The sequence below is a fragment of the Pteropus vampyrus genome, unplaced genomic scaffold (assembly GCF_000151845.1).
Source record: "Pteropus vampyrus isolate Shadow unplaced genomic scaffold, Pvam_2.0 Scaffold587, whole genome shotgun sequence".
NCBI classification, from domain to species: Eukaryota; Metazoa; Chordata; class Mammalia; order Chiroptera; family Pteropodidae; genus Pteropus; species Pteropus vampyrus.
In genome coordinates, this window is record NW_011889368.1 from 485,606 (window position 1) to 502,514 (window position 16,909).

General features: G+C 34.4%; 1 pseudogene; it reads right to left on the reverse strand.

Annotated features, from left to right (window-relative positions):
- Window positions 1–11,380: 11,380 nt before the first annotated feature.
- Window positions 11,381–11,499, reverse strand: LOC111733616 (annotated as a pseudogene).
- Between the last annotated feature and the right edge of the window lie 5,410 nt (window positions 11,500–16,909).

Here is a 16,909-nt window from a genome sequence, read left to right on the forward strand (position 1 = left end):
TGATGTGGCATAAAGGAACTTGATATTTTACTCAGGACGTAGGAGGTATCTTGATAGAGTAGTTCTCAAACTGATAAATACCTACTGAATGGATATTTTAGACTCTTTGTCTATTGCCCATGTTATAATAGCAATTTCTGCATTACATACTTTATCAAGTATAACTTGATCCATATTGTTCATTGTTCCATATTGTGTCAAAAGTCCGAGCAACACCTACCAATGCAGGTAAGGAGATTTTTTATTTCCAGGATTTTAAAAACAACTTTATCGAGTTATAATTGATAAACAATAAACTGAGCATATTTAATGTGGTTGATTTAGTCAGTTTTAACATAGGTATGTATGCGCTCATGAAACATCACCACAATCAAAATAATGAACATGTCTATCACCTCCAAAGGTTTTCTTGTGGCATTTTTGAATCTCAATTTTCTTGCTTTTTAGCTTTTCAGAGACTAATAAGTCTCATAACTTTCCATGCAATTCCACATTATCGACGACAGTCTTAATAGAACAAATGGCACAATTTGGACGAAGGTTGCTAGATTTGAGCAGGACTCATTCTGCCAAATACAGCTTCCTCTGCTTGTATCTTAAAACTCTTCATGTCCTCTTCTGTTCTTTCTTTTTTGGTAAATCTTATGGTTCTTGCTCTTTGTTGTTGTTCTCCCCTACCTCTTCTGTTTGCACTTTCTCCTCCTGCACTTTTTCCTCCTCCATCTTCTCCTCTGCCCACTTCTCATCCTCACCTTCTGCCTGCCCACTACCATTTCCACCCCATTCAGCCTCGCTCTCACCAGAGCAGCAGGCAAAACTGTTTTCTGTATTTTATACTATAAGAATAATAGAGCTCCAATCTCCTTGAAAAAGGGAAATTCAAAGTACCATACTTCCCAGAAGCAAGGACTCCTAACATTATCTTGAGCAAATGGCATCATTCTCTACTTACAGCTTTGCAGTGAACTTTACTTGCTTCACTATATCTAGTAAACTTTATCTTATCACCATTCATAGAGCTACCTCATTTCTAAATAACTATTTTTTTTTAAATCAGAGTTAAGCTTTTCCATGCACATTAAAAAAAATTAATTAATTAATTTTGGAGAAATGGTTTAATCCAATCTCCCCCACCACCGCCTGCCCCGGCATCTACATCCTCTCTCCTCCTCCCCTACCCACCCTCTGGTAATCACTAGTCCATTGTCCATGTCTGAGTCTCTGTTTGTCCTGTTCATTTGTTGCTTTTAGGTTTATATCCCACATATAAGTGATATCATCTGATTTTCAATTTTTTCTGTCTGGGTTACTTCGCTTAGCATGATTATTTCAAGGTCCATCTATGTTGTCGCAAATGGCAGTATTTCATCTCTCCTTATGGCTGAGAAACATTCCATTGTATATATGTACCACAGCTTCTTTAGCCAATATGACCTAGCAATCCCTCTACTGGGTATTTACCCCAAAGACTTGAAAACTCATATCCGAAAAGATATTTGCACGCTAATATTCATAGCACCATTATTCACAGTGGCCAGGACATGGAAGCAACCGAAGTGTCCTACAATAGATGACTGGCTAAATAGCTAATTTTTTAAATTATCATAAAAAGTTCCATCAATTTTTTATCATACAACTTTTTTTCATTAAACAATGCTGCTACTTACATCATTAAACATATACCTTTGTATGCATGTATTTACTGTAACCAATGGAACCTACAGTTGCATTGAAGTTTGTGTTGTAAATTTTTTGATAAATATAGCAGAATTTCTCTCAAAAATGTTGCATAATTTTATACTCTAGCAACAGTGTTTGAGAATAATATGCAATATTTTATCATTAAAAATAAAAATATTGAACTACATATGCTGGGTACACTATAATCTCAGTTAATATAAAATATTTTGAATAGTAGAAAATGTTTCAAAAATTTACAAAATCAAGCTAGCTAGCAACTTGACTAATAAGGATTACATTTTTGAAAAGGCAGATGAGACCTGAGCAAATATTCCTACTTATAGGCCTTAAAATGTACCTAATGCTTGAATTTGTTGGAGTGTTTTGATGAAACAAATTTGTTTTTATTTTTGTTTATTTTGTTTGTTTGTTTTTAGAAAAAGACCTTTGATATAGGCAAGTTTTATAAAAGAATTTTAGTGGAAAGAATGAATTTCAGCTTATGGCAAAGCGGTTTGGTTGGTAGCAATAGCTGAGCCAAAAGTCAACAAAGAGAGTGAGACACACATGCCCTGGAAGTTATTTAGCAGTTACTAGATAGAATGAAAAACTGGATTGTGGATCATCAGGTAAAGAAAACAGTAGTTTTGGAAGGTGGGTTTGAATTTTTCTAAACTTTGTAGCAAATATTTAGAAGTTCATATTTAGAACAAAAAGCAGTTGAAAGCCACTATAGCTTTCTAAGAGAGGGAATGATGTTATCCAAACATTTACGGAAGATTATGCTAGCAGCTGTGTTGGATTTCTTTAGTCGCCTTTCAGTTTATTGCCTGATTGCAAGAAGCATTTCAAAATATGGCAGAAGAAACATTTGAGAAATTGGTCTAAAATGTCTCATCTGTAAAAAGCTATAACATATCGGTAAACTATATTGTATGTATATATTATTTTAAGATAAATTAATATTAAACATTGGTATAATTTAATTATAATCCATGTCCCTCAGAAAAGAGAACTCAGGCTGTGCTTCGGCAAGAGTTTTTACTAAATTACATGTATAATAAATAAATTCTGTCCTCAAATATGTTTCAAATAGTGAGTCAGTGTCTGATATAGAGCTCTTCTCCATTTTCAAAACAGTGAAATTTCTTGGAGTTACTTTGCATGTATTCATTTAAAAGGACATACTATAGGAATAACTTCACTTTGAGTCCTTTCCACACTTTTGGAAATGACTGTTCTGAGTCATTTATGACAGGCTATTTGATTAAATGCATTCACACATTTAAAAATGTTCAGAGCCATTTGTTATGGGCTGAATTGTGTATCCTTAAAGATTCATATGTTAAAATCCTAACCTTCAGTAGCTCAGAATGTGACCAATATGGCAATAAGTGAGATAATTAGGGTGGGCCCTAATCCAATATGATTGATGTCCTCAGAAGAAGAGGACATCTGGACACAGACACAGAGAGAAGACAACGTGAAGACACAGGGAGAGGACGCCACCTATCTACAAGGCAAGGAGAGAATTCTAGAACAGATCTTTCCCTCTCAGCCTTCAGAAGGAACCAACTCTGCCAGCACTTTGATCTCAGACTTCCAGTATCCCCAACGGGGAGACAATATTTCTGTTGTTAAGCCATCTAATCTGTGGTATTTTGTTATGGCACCCCTAGCAAACTAATACAATTGTAAATTTTCTAAATAAAGAAAGAAATTCAGGCAGAGATTCAAGTGCAAAAACAAAACAATACAGAGCTATTTAGAATACCAAAAAACAAAATTAACACATGTATTCAACAATAGAGGAAAGGTTATAGAATTTCTGATCTAGACATATGAAGCTATTAAATATTTTAAAAGAATTCTTAACGACAGAGAAAAATGATTATGAAAAAATGTTAAGTGAAGAAACAGTTGATAACATTGTGATCACATCTTCTATTTTCTTAAATATTTCATTCTTAAAAATTTTATATTTTGATCCTCAGAATGTCAATATCTGAAATCCTTGGGAATAAATCTGTTGTTTATTGTTTCTACTGATTCACACATGATGGCTTGTTTTCTTGCATGCTTGAGGATCTTCGATTAAGTGCTCGTTTGTTTGATCTAAATTTGTGAGAATCTTGGATACCTCTGTGCAACTATATAACATGTTGTGTGCATTCAGCTTCTCTTATTAGAGCAGATTGTATTTTTCTTTCTGCTGTTGAAACCTAAGTTTCTTCACAGTACCAACTCTATCTTCTTTCCTTCATTAAGTAAGCATTTAATTATTTAGAGTTTCTTTCCAATGTTAAGAGTCTATGTTTCAGGTCCCCTTCCCTGAAGTTAGCTCCTGATGGCAGGAGACCATCAACCTGAAACTACTTAAGCTTCTTTCTAGAGCCACTTGCTAATGCAAGAGCCTGGGGTTCACCTCTCCTTCCTTGATTCTTATTCAAGACTTTCCTGATAGCATTCCTGATATTGACATCTACCTTCAGAAAAGCTTCTTAATTCTCATTTGCTTGCTGTTTGTTCACTCCACTCCAGGTTCAGCAAACTGATATTTCTCCACTATAGGGAGTGCCCTTAGTAATTCCCCATTTCTGTGACCTCAGCAATGTATAGAAAATTAAGGTCTATCAAGTATGTGGTTGTTTTGTAGCATGAAGTTCTTTTGGATTATTTTGGCTCATAATGCAGGACTTGGACTTGGACTATGCATGTTTAATAAGCTCTTGCTGATACTTTACTTATGAACACCAAAGTATGAGAACCAGTGATATAGACTAGACATAAGAAAGAATGGCATGTTCTAGTAACGGTGAGTGTTCCAGTCTGGCTGTGTCCCAAACTGTGTAAGGGCATATATTAAACTGATAATGTTGATTAGATTCTGAGGTCTGAAGGACTTTAAGTGTAATCCTAAAGAGTTTGGAATTTTTCTGGCTATGAAAAGTAATGGAAATGTTTTAAACAAAACAATTATATTTAAAAATCTGTGTGCTAGAAAGATAAATAAGTATTGTGAAATAAGGCTTAATGAAGATAGAGACCAGAGGCAGTGAGGTCAATTAGAACAATGTTTCTCAGCTTTGGCTGCATGCTACAATTACCTCGGGAACTTTAAAAAATACTAATGTGTGGGAACACCACTGAATCAATGATTCTATTGTGCTGGAGAGATTGTGAACCACTGAACTAAAAGGCTAAGTCTATGTAAGATTTGATGAAGAAAGTAGCAGTGAGAATCAAGAGGACAGGCTAAGTCTATGTGAGATTTGATGAAGAAAGTAGCAATGAGAATCAAGAGGACAGGCAAACTAAGTTAGAATTGACAGGACGTGGTGATTTCATTATACATGAGAGGTGCAGGAGAAGACAAAGATGATTCCAAGGTCATACACAAAAGCTATTACTGAGATAGTTTTGTGCTTGGCCTATGTTTATCATTTCCTATGTCACGATTTCTTTATCTTAGGGAGAACTTTGTAATCCTTGCTCCATCTTTATCTCTCTTTATATCAATATTTCTATCTTTATCTCTATTTATAAACAGTAAGTTGTTCAAGTTTCAGGCACCTGAGATCATCATATTCCTTACAAATTCTAAAATAGGATTACTCTTATATTCATTATCTCAGCCACCATAGAAATTCCTATAAACATACATGGCGCATATCTACTTTTGTTTTTTAAGAGAATTTTTAAGCTTACAGAAAACTTGCACAGAAAGTCCCATACACCCCATCATCCCTGTCTAACCCCATCCCCAACTTCCTCTTAACATCTTGCATTGGTGTGGTACATTTGTTAAAATGAATGAACCAATGTTGATACATTATTATTGACTAAAATCCATGCATTAGGATTTATTCTTTGTGTCGTACAGTTCTATAGGTTTTAAAAATGCATAATGTCATGTATTCACCATTATAGTTTTATACAGAATAGTTTCACTGCCCTAAAAAAATGCTCTGTGCTTCACTTATTCAACCCTCTTTACCTTCTTCTGATGCACCAACTATTGATATTTGGGTTGATACTAATTTCTTTCCATTGATGAATAATATTCCATTGTACGGGTGGATTAGTTTATTCATTTTGGCAATTATGAATTGCTATATACATACAGATTTTTGTGTAGATATGTGTAGATACCTAGAAGCACAACTGCTGGATCATATGCCTGGTAGGTCTGTTTAATTTTGTAAGAAACTACCAAATTGTCTTCCAAAATGGCTGTATCATTCTGCACTTTCACCAACAATGAATAAGAGCTCCGATTGTTCAACATCCTGACCAGCTTTTAGTTTTGTCAATGTTTTGGATTTTAGTCATTCTAATAGGTGTGTAATGGTATCTCATTGTTTTAATTTATAATTCCCTAATGACATATGATGTTGAATATCTTTTTATATGCTTATTCTCTCTCTGCATGTCTTTTCTGGTGAGGTGTCTGCTCAGATCTTTTGCCTATTTAATTTAGTTTTTTATTTTCTTATTGTTGAGTTTTAAGCACTCTTTCTATATTTTAGATGCAAGTTATTTATCAGATATGTGTTTTGCAAAGATTTTTTTTCTGTCTGTGGCTTGGCTTTTCATTCTCTTAGCAGCATCTTTTACAGAACAGAAGTTTTTAATTTTAATGAAGTCATGCTTTTGGTGTTGTATCTAAGAATCTATGACCAAATCCAAGGTCACCTATATTTTTTCCTGTGTTTTCTTTTAGGAATTTTATAATTTAGCATTTTACCTTTGGTTTTATGATTCATTTCGAGTTAACTTTTGTAAAAGGTATGAGGTCCAAGTCTAGATTCATTTAAAAATAATAAGTATCTGGTTGTTCCAACACCATTTATGGAAAACAGCATCCTTTCTTTTTTATAATTTTTCAATTATAGTTGACATACAATATTATGTTTCATGTGTACAACATCAACTTAATGATTAGACATTCATATAACTTACAAAGTGATCACCGAACAGCATCCTTTCTTGAATTGCTTTTGCTCCTTTGCCAAATATTTGTTGACCATATTTGTGTTGGCTTATTTCTGTGCTATTATATTAAATCAATCTATTTGTCTGTTCTTTCATTGATATTGTTGTTTTAATCACTGTAGCTTTATAATAAGTCTTGAAGTCAGATAGTGTCAATCCTATGACTTTGTTCTTCAGTATCGAATTGGCTATTCTAGGTCTTTTGCCTTTCCATATAAACTTCAGAAAGTGTTGTTATAATTTACTGGATTTTTCATTGAAAAACTGGCATCTTGACAATATTGAGTCTTCCTATACATGAAGATGAAATCTCAATTTATTTAGATCTTTTTCATTTCTTTCAGCAGCACTTTGAATTGTTTCTCATATAGATCTTACAGTTTTTTTTTTTTTTAGTGTTACACCTGTGGGTTTTTTTTTTTGGTGTTAATAAAAATGATGCATGTTTTTAATTTTAAATTCCAATTGGTCATTGCTAGCATATGAAAAAGCAATAAACTTTTGTATATTTTTTCTTTCCCAATGTGTATACCTCTCATTTTTTTTTCTTCTATTATTGCATTATTTTGGACTTCAGTAAGACATTGAGAAGAAATGATTAGACGGGATATCTTTGCCCCATTTTTTTTGGAAAAAGCAGCTAGTTTCTTACCTCTAAGTATAATGTTATCTGTAGTTTTTTATTATTATTATTCTTTATCAAGCTGAGGAAGTTACACTCTATACATATTTTTCAAAGATCTAGCCTTTTATTTTATTGATTTTTCTATATTGATTTACTGTTTTCAATTTCACTGATTTATACTCTAGTTTTCATTATTTTCTTCTACTTGCTTTGGAGTGATTTTGCTCTTTTCTTCTAGTTTTCTTAAGTGGAAGCTTGATTATTGATTTATGACTTTTTCCTTCTCTTTTAATGTATGTACTCAGAACTATAAATTTTCCTCTAAGCATTGCTTTGGTTGCATTCCACAAATTTTGTCAAGTTGTATTTTCAATTTAATTTTTATTTACTTATTTATTTTTAAATTAAGTTTATTGAGGTAACATTGGTTAATACAAATATGTAATTTTAAGGTGTACATTATAATTTGACATCTGTGTATTTTATTGTGTGTTTACCACTCAAAGTCCGGTTCCCTTCAGCTACCATACATTTGATCCCCTTTACCCACAAATCTGATGATTTTTTGTTCTATTTCTTTAAAAAATGCTGATGGGATTTTGATAGGGATTGCATTAAATCTGTATAATGCTTTAGGTAATAAGGTTATTTTAACTATGTTGATTCTTCCAATCTAAGAAAACGGAATATCTTTTCATTTCCTTGTATCTTCTTCGATTTCTTTTAATTATATAGGTCCTTCACATGTTTCGTTAAATTTATTCCTAGGTTTTATTCTTTTTGTTGCAATTGCAAAAGGAATTATTTTTTCACCTTCTTTTTCTGACGCTTCGTTGTTAGAGTATAGGAACGCTATGGATTTTTGAACGGTGATTTTGTATCCAGAAACTTTACTGTATTTGCTTATTGTTTCTAGTAGCGTTCATGTGGAGTCTTTAGGGTTTTCTATATAGAGAATTATGTCATCTGCAAACAGTGACAGTTTGATGTCCTCGTTTTCTATTTGGATGCCTTTTATTTGACTGGCTGCACTTGCTAGGACCTCCAATGTTATATTGAATAACAGTGGTGATAGTGGACAGCCTTGCCTTGTTCCTGATCTTAGAGGGAAGGTTTTTAGTTTTTGACCATTAAATATAATGTTGGCTGAGGGTTTGTCATATATGGCCTTTATTATGTAAACAGATTTTCCTTCTATACCAATTTTGTTTAGTGTTTTGATCATAAATGGGTGCTGAATCTTGTCAAAGGCTTTTTCTACATCTATTGATATGATCATATGATTCTTATTTTTTAATTTGTTTATGCAGTGTATCACATAATCAATTTGCATATGTTGAACCATCCCTGTGTCCCTGGGATGAAACCCACTTGATCATGGTGTATGATCTTTTTAATATGTTGCTGTATTAGGTTCGCTACTATCTTATTTAAGATTTCTGCATCTGTGTTCATGAGTGATATTGGTCTGCAGTTTTCTTTTTTTGTGTTATCTTTACCAGGTTTTGGTATCAGAATAATATTAGTCTCATAAAATGAGTTGGGAAGTACTGCCTCCTCTTCAATTTTTTGGAAGGTTTGAGAACAGATATTAAATCTTTAAATGTTTGGTAGAATTCACTGGTGAAGCCATCTGGTCCTGGACTTTTACTTTTGATGATTGTTTCGATTTCCATACTGCTGATCGGTCTATTTAGATTTTCCAGTTCTTCTTGATTTAGTCTAGGAAGGTTGTGTTTTTTAAGTACTGGTCCGTTTCTTCTAGGTTATTAAATTTGGTGTTACAAACTTCTTCATAGTATTCTTTAATGATCCTTTGTATTTCTGCAGTGTCTGTTGTAATTTCCCCCTATTTCATCCCTGATTTTGTTTATTTGTGTCCTTTTTCCTTTTCTTTAGTGAGTCTAGCCAGGAGTTTGTCAATTTAATTAACCTTTAAAGAACCAGCTCTTTGTTGCATTTATTTTTTCTATTTTTTTAATTTCATTTATTTCTGCTCTAATTTTAATTCTTTCTTTCTTTCTGCTGATTTTAGTCCTCATTTGTTCTTCTTTTTCTAGTTTTCTAAGATGAAGCGTTAGGTTATTTGGCTCAATTTTGTTTTTGGAGATAGGCCTGTAATGATATGAACTTTCCTCTTATGACCGCTTTTGCCGTGTCCCAAAAGTTTTCATATGTTGTACTATAATTATCATACATTTCTATGTATCTCTCAATCTCTCCTTTTATTTCTTCTCTGACCCAATTATTCCTCAGTAGTATGTTGTTTCATCTCCATGTATTTGTGGTTCTTCCTGATTTTGCAGTTGATCTCTAGTTTCAAAACATTATGATCAGATAATATGGTTGGTATGATTTCAACCCTCTTATATTTGTTGAGGCTCTCTCTGTGCCCCAATATGTGGTCAGTTCTTGCGAATGTTCCATGTGCACTAGAGAAGAAGGAATAAGCAGCTGTTTTGGGATTGAAGGCTCTGTAAATGTCAATTATGTCCAGTTGGTCTAATGAGTCATTTAAGGATATTATTTCCTTATTGATTTTCTGTTTGGATGATCTGTCAATATCTGACAGTGGGGTATTTAGGTCCCCTACTACAATAGTGTTTTGGTCTGTTTCTCCCTTTAGTTCTGTTGGTAATTACTTTATATATTTCAGGGCTCCCTGATTGGGAGCATAGATATTAATGTGTTATGACTTCTTGATGCATGATTCCCTTTATCATTATAAAGTATTCCTCAGTATCTTTCTTTACCTTTTTTATTCTGAAGTCTATTTCATCTGATATTAATACCACTACTCCTGCTTTTCTCTGAATGCCATTTGCTTGAAATATCATTTTCCACCCTTTCACTTTGAGTCTATATTTGTCTTTGGAGCTGAGATGTGTCTCCTGGAGGCAGCATATGGTTGGGTTTTGTTTTTGATCCAGTCTTCAACTCTCTGCCTTTTTATTGGTGAGGTCAGTCCATTTACATTTAGGGTGATTGTTGAAATATGAGGTCTTCTTATAGCCATTTTATCTTTTGCTTTCTGGTAGCTTGGTGTTTCCTTTGCTTCCTTGTCCTTGTGTTTCTGTTCTCTTTATTTTGGTTGGCTTTTGTGGGTTTTCCCTCTGGTTCTTCTTGTTTTATGTTATATACTTCTGTTCTGAATCTTCTATGTGTGGTTACCATTATGAATATGTAAAGGATTATTATACACACACACACACACACACACACACACACACACAGTCATCCCTTTTCTTTTGCATGTGCCTTAATTCTGTTTTCCTTTGTGAATTTGGATCTTTGAATCCTTCCCTTTTCAGTCACTGTTATCTCAATTTGTCCCTATATATGATGAATGTTCATTACTATCTTGCTATAGCAATTCTCTTGTTATTATTTAAGCTTATAATGCTCTGTAAGGGTTGCACTCCTCTGCTTCTATTTGCCTGCTAGTCACTTTACTCCTATTTATTTATTTATTTTTTTATCATTTTATTTTAGGTAAGCTGACCCCTTTCAGTATTTCCTGTAGTGCAGACCTCATAGTGGAGAATTCCCTCAATATTTGTATGTCTGGAAAAGTCTCAGTTTCTCCTTCATATCTAAAGGAGAGCTTAGCTGGATACATTATTCTAGGCTGGTAGTTCCTTTTATTTAATAGTTTAAATATTTGATCCCATTCCTTTATGGCTTGTAAGGTTTGCGCTGAAAAGACCAAGGATAATCTAATGGGTTTTCCTTTATAAGTTACTGTTTTCTTCTCCCTGACTGCCCTGAGAATTCTTTGTTGTTGATTTTTGATAATTTTAATAGAATATGTCTTGGTGAAGGTCTTTTTGGGTTGAGATAATTGGGTGTTCTGTTGACTTCTTGAATTCCAAGTTCCAGCTCATTCCTTAGACTTGGGAAATTCACATCCACTATTTATCTGAAAATGCTTTCTAGTCCCTGCTCCTTTTCCTTGCCTTCAATAATGCCTATTATTCTTATGTTTCCTTTCCTGATGGTATCAGCTAGTTCTTAAATTTCTCTTTCATTACTTTTCATTCTTCGTTTTCTCTCTTCTTCCTTCTAATTTTTTGTTTTACACACCGACAGCACCTGGTATTCTTAGATGGTCTCCCATGCAAGTACTAACCAGGCCCGACCCTGCTTAGCTTCCGAGATCAGATGAGATAGGTCATGTTCAAGGTGGTATGGCCGTAGATTCCTTTTGATTTATTTCTAGATTTCTGTCTTCAATATCACTGATCGTTTCCTCCTTTTGGTCAACTCTATTTCCCAAGCTTGCTATTTCATTTTTCAACTCTTGTAGTGTGTTCTTCATCTCCAGAAATTCTATTTGGTTCTTTTTGAGGGTTTCAATCTCCTTGCTCTGCTTATCTATTTGTTTTTTTAATTCCTGAAATTGTTTATATGACTCATTTCTGAACTCACTAATTTTTTTCAGAGGTACCATTCTGAATTCTCTGTCATTTAAGTTGCATATTTCTATGTCTGTAAGCTTATTTTCTGGAGCTTTTTCTCTTTCTTTCTGAGATGTCTTGTCACCTTGGTTGTTCATAGTGTTTAATAAACTATTTCTCCACCTTGGCATTAATGGAAGTGTATTTTGCTTTTTTTCCAGAAAGAAGAGATTTATTATATAAAGGTCTCTCTTTAGCCTGCTGCAAAGAAAGTGCTTTTCTTTTGGTTTCTAGTAGGTGGTGTCTAAGCCTCTTGGATGTCTGCTTTATATAAAGTCTAATAATGCCTTTTTATTTTCTTCTAGATAGTTAATCATGCTCACTACCCTCAGTTTCAGTCCCTGTCAGTGTTAGCAACAATTTTGGCAGCGTTTGCTCAGATTCCCCTGGGGCTCCATGGTGTTTGGTCTCAGAAGGTATGGGGGACAGGCCTTCTGGTTTGGGAGTTAAAGACTGTGGCTCAGCCTTGGTTTTGCAACCGCAGCTGGTAAAAATCACCTGTCGTTTTTCTGCCATCTCACTTCTCTGCTTTCTGCTCCGATGACTGGGCCATGCCACCATATGTGTGGAACTCACGACTCTCCCAGTTAGGGCTGTTCAGGGAACTCGTCACACCTTCCCCGCTCCTCCTCCTCCTACAGGAAGCTCCAGTGGCTGTGAGCTCTTTATTTCTCCCAGTCCACTGCCCGACATCCGGGGTTCTGACCTGTTGTAGCTCTTATGTGCAGATCCCACGCTCAGACGTGTTGGTGTGCAATTTAGGTGTTTTTTGTTAAGTTTTAGATGTTCAGCTTATTGTTGTTTCAAGGGGAGAGATCTGGGGATGTTTCTCACTCTGCCATGTTTCTCTAAACTTACTAAATTTAATTTTTAAACTTAATTTTAGTATATTCATATATGTTGAGAAAAGTAGAGTCTTTTTATTTTATTTTTTCTCTTTTTAGAGTTGATTCAGTTTTTCTGTGCCATCCAATCTTGGCCGGGTGTTGAACAACAACAAAAAACCTCTTATTTTATTCAATTCTATGAGCTTAAAGTATTCCAATAATTTAATTAGTTTCTTTAAATGTATGCTTTATTTCTGATTTATTATTTCAGGTAGACCTCATTTTTTATTGAGATATTAGAGATAGATTTTTCTCCTTGTGATGGAGACCAGGATTATTAGAACTGAGGTAGCCAGGCCCTTTTGACTTGGAATTCTCTGAACCTTCTCTGATTGTCTGGGAATGGTTAGTCTAAGTTTCTCTCTGGACTAGAGTCTGCTCAGTCCAAGATGTGCCATTTCTGAGCATTCTTTCAGCCTATGACACTGAATCTTGCCACTGGTAAAACTCATGATCTGTTCTCTTGGCTTGATTAGGATCTACTATTTCTTCCAGGTTGAACCAAGTCTCACCTCAGCCTTGCTAGTGTGATAGACCATTTCAATTCGGAGTCACAGTCTCCATTTAGCTCCTGGTCTATAATTTCCACACCATAGCTTATGTTGTGGGGTTATTTTGAATTTTACCACATAGGCCCACTTGTAGGTAGCTAAATATAAATACAACAATCTTCTTTTTTTCCAATGAAAAAGTTATGGGAAATCTTGAGTACTTCTCATGGTATGTAGCAGCTGAGGAATCTTCTCTATTTCCATGCAGTTCTACCAAGTTTTTATCTTTATTGTGGATATTTCCATATTGGTATGAGAACAGCTTTTAATTCCATTTCTTCCCATATAGAATATTGAGTACAGACTCCAGAGAGGTTGATAACATCCATAGAACCTAAATTTCAGTATTTTGTGTGCTGATATTACAGAAGGTATAATATTTTTAAAAATTTTAATATGCTTTTCTCAGTTCAACTACTACTTGAATTCTTGCCCAAAATGACAAGACAACACATACTGATACCTCTTCTGTCTTGTTTTATCTTCCTTCTTCACATTACAATCCACTTTTGCCAGAAAGGACAGATTTATTCATAGTCCCTTTGTTTCTTAAATTAAACTGTGGCCAAACTGGCAGGCCTGTCCCTTGAAAAGTCAAGAGATTAAATAGAACAATTAAAATTTAAAAAATCTTCTCTTTCTTAAAATCATGATTTAAAAACTACTTTAAAACTGGAAAATAGTTTTCAAACATGTTTTGCAATTTAAAATTTTATTTTAGATTTCATAGTTGAAAATTGTCTTTCTCTGTGTTTCTGTTATAGTTCTTAAGAGTAGAGTACAGTGAATTAGTACAGGCATTGTAGTTTGCAGGCTTAGGTTTGAATTCCACTATTTAGGTAATTTTGGGTAGTTGTTTAACCTCACAAGGATCCATGTTTCTCATCTATAAAAGAGGAATAGGAATACAATCTACTTCTTAGAGTATTTATAGGAATTAATTGATATACGTAAAGCACCAAGCAAGTACCTATTCTTAACTACTACATTAATTCTGCTAATGACAAAAATTGTAACAGTTTTTCAGAGAAAACCTATAAAATCTATTTTTAAAAATTTCTCTCTCAACTCAGAGTTGGAAGAAATCTACAGAACATTGAATGAAAAATTATTAGACTTATAGATACAAATCCAGTAGAAGAGAAGTCTTGCCATTAGGTGGTTTATTTATGTAATGTAGTCTTCACATGGCCTATTTTACCTGTATGTTAAGGTAATGTCTTTAGATACCAGATCATGTTTTTGTATTTAGCTTCCTAAAGCAGGAACCTAGCCCAGCTGGCATTCTGGGACTCCTTCCATCTTTGGTTTGACTTGATGATTCAGTGAAGTACATGCTGTTCTTGCATCAGAAGTAGCAGTGTTAATTCCTTTATGCCAAATACTTTCACAGGAGCTCAGGCTGAGTTCCCTGGATGATTGCTTATTGCAGAGTCACTGAAGCAGCTGGTGGAAAAGTCCATGTCAATCCTTTGGAGACCTGTGCCTTTGGAAAACATTCTGTGTTTTTCCACAATTCAGGGAAGCAAGTGAAGTGATACAAAACTACCAGGGGATCTCCATTTATTCTTCACCTGCTTGTAGGATATCTCCATGGATAGCTCTTTAGCAACCTAGACTTAGGCTGATCATATAATTTTTAATCCAAGGAACACTTTTGAGAGTAAAGGGGACATAGTTAATAATTAAGTTGGGACAACAGATGTAAAATGGGACTATCCTGAGTAAATTGGGTTGTATAGTTACTCTACCACACTCTACAGTCCTGACTGTTATTCTTTTTTAGTTAAATTCAAAAACCGAATAGCTCTGTTTCTCTGTCTGCTGTATACTGTAGAACAATGTCTTAGAACAGCCTATATCTAGTATTTTGTTTCCCTGCTACAGCATTACTTTTGCTATTGCAAGAGAGTATTACTACTTCTCCTTGGTGCTCATCGGCTAGTCCAAAACTTGCCTCGTTTCAAAGATAATGCTGTGGACATTTTCTAATAGCCATTCTAATCATTTATTCATTACACAAGTATTTGTTGAGTGCTTATTTTGAAGCAAGAGCTGTTCTAAATGAAGGGAAATCATAATTCACATGATAATGTGCCTGCTTATGGAGCTTATGTTCTACAGGGCAGACACAATATACAATAAATAATAAGATACATATTTTAGCTAGTAAAAGTGACAATAAAGAAAATAAAACAGGGATGATGCCTAGGTAAAAGGAGACCACTTTAGATAGGCTGGACTCTAAAAACCTTCGAGACCTGAAGGATAAGGAGCCAGATATATGGGTGTAATCATCTAGAGGAAAGAGTGTTGCAGGAAGGAGAAACAGTGTGAACACACTCTAGTAGGAATGATATTAATGTACTACAGAAATATGAAGTGTGCCAATGTGAAGAGAATGAGTAAGAGTGCTGAGGAGTTAGATCATTTATGGCTATGTAGGCAGGCCTTGATACTGAATCTGAGGGTTTTAAATCTAATTGCAATAGAAAGCTTTTCAACAGTTTTAAGCATGTGAGTGGCATAATCTGATTTATATTCTTTAAAAAGATCTCTCTGGTTGTCAGGAAGAGACAACATTGTGAGGAACAAGAGTTCAGGATAAACATATAGAACACTCTTGTAGTAAGCCCAGTAGGAGCTGTTGGAAGTTTGAACTAGGGTGGTGGTAGTGGAGATGGTAAGAAGGATTTCAGATGTAATGCCTACAGGAAATGTTGCTGATTAGATACAAGTGGTAAGGAAAGGAAGAAAAGATGACTCCTACATTTTTAGTTTGGGTGAGTGGGGTGCCAGTTAACTAAGATGTGGAAAGTGTGCGTGTATGTGTTTGCATGTGTGTGTATGTGTGTGCATGCTAGAAGGAAGTCCAGGTCCACTATATTTCCACTTCGCATCCATCTCTGTAGTCTTAGAGGAGTTGTACCCATTCTACAATCTGTTATAAAACTTATTACATATATACAAAAGAAGAAAGTACTTACACGTATGTCTTATCCTCTTAAGCATCTTTGCTTTTTCCTGTTTCAAAGATTTGTAATTTCTCTATTTTTTACAATTGTATCACAGTCTTCGTGATTTAAACAAAATGACTGTCAAGTAAGTGCAAATCTCGATTCTCTCTCCCTGTCTCGATTTCTCTCAAACACACAATCCTTTCATATTTTTATATTTTTCATTAATGAATGTTGAGGATTATTTCCTTAGGTCATCTCTTAGGTTTACTAGTTCCAGAGTTTAACTACAACTATTTAAATTGAAGATATCTCAGCTCTTTAATTCAATAGTCTAAAAACAATCTTACATCCAATCTTTAGAAAAAACTTATTTTACATACAATCATTAACATAATCTCTATCAGTTATTGTTTTCATAATGCTTCTTCAGCACTTTCTTGCTTATGTTCAGTGCTTTCTAAAGAACTCTTCAACCTTACTCTGGTAAAGACTGCTGACTGCCCATCTTATATTCATTCTCTTTTTCTTTACCACATAACTCTGATTTGTTGGGAGTGGTGATATGACTGGTGAAAAACTATAAGAGCAGCCTCCCTTATAGTTAGGGTCACAGTATGGTTCCAAAAAAAATATAACTGGAAGTTACAGGGTGAGTTTTTCACAAAAGCTCCTCAAAAGGAAATGGGAAAATGGTACAGTCACCTTTTTTTTTCTCCCTTCCTTTTGGCCTGGAATACAGTTCCAACACCTGTTG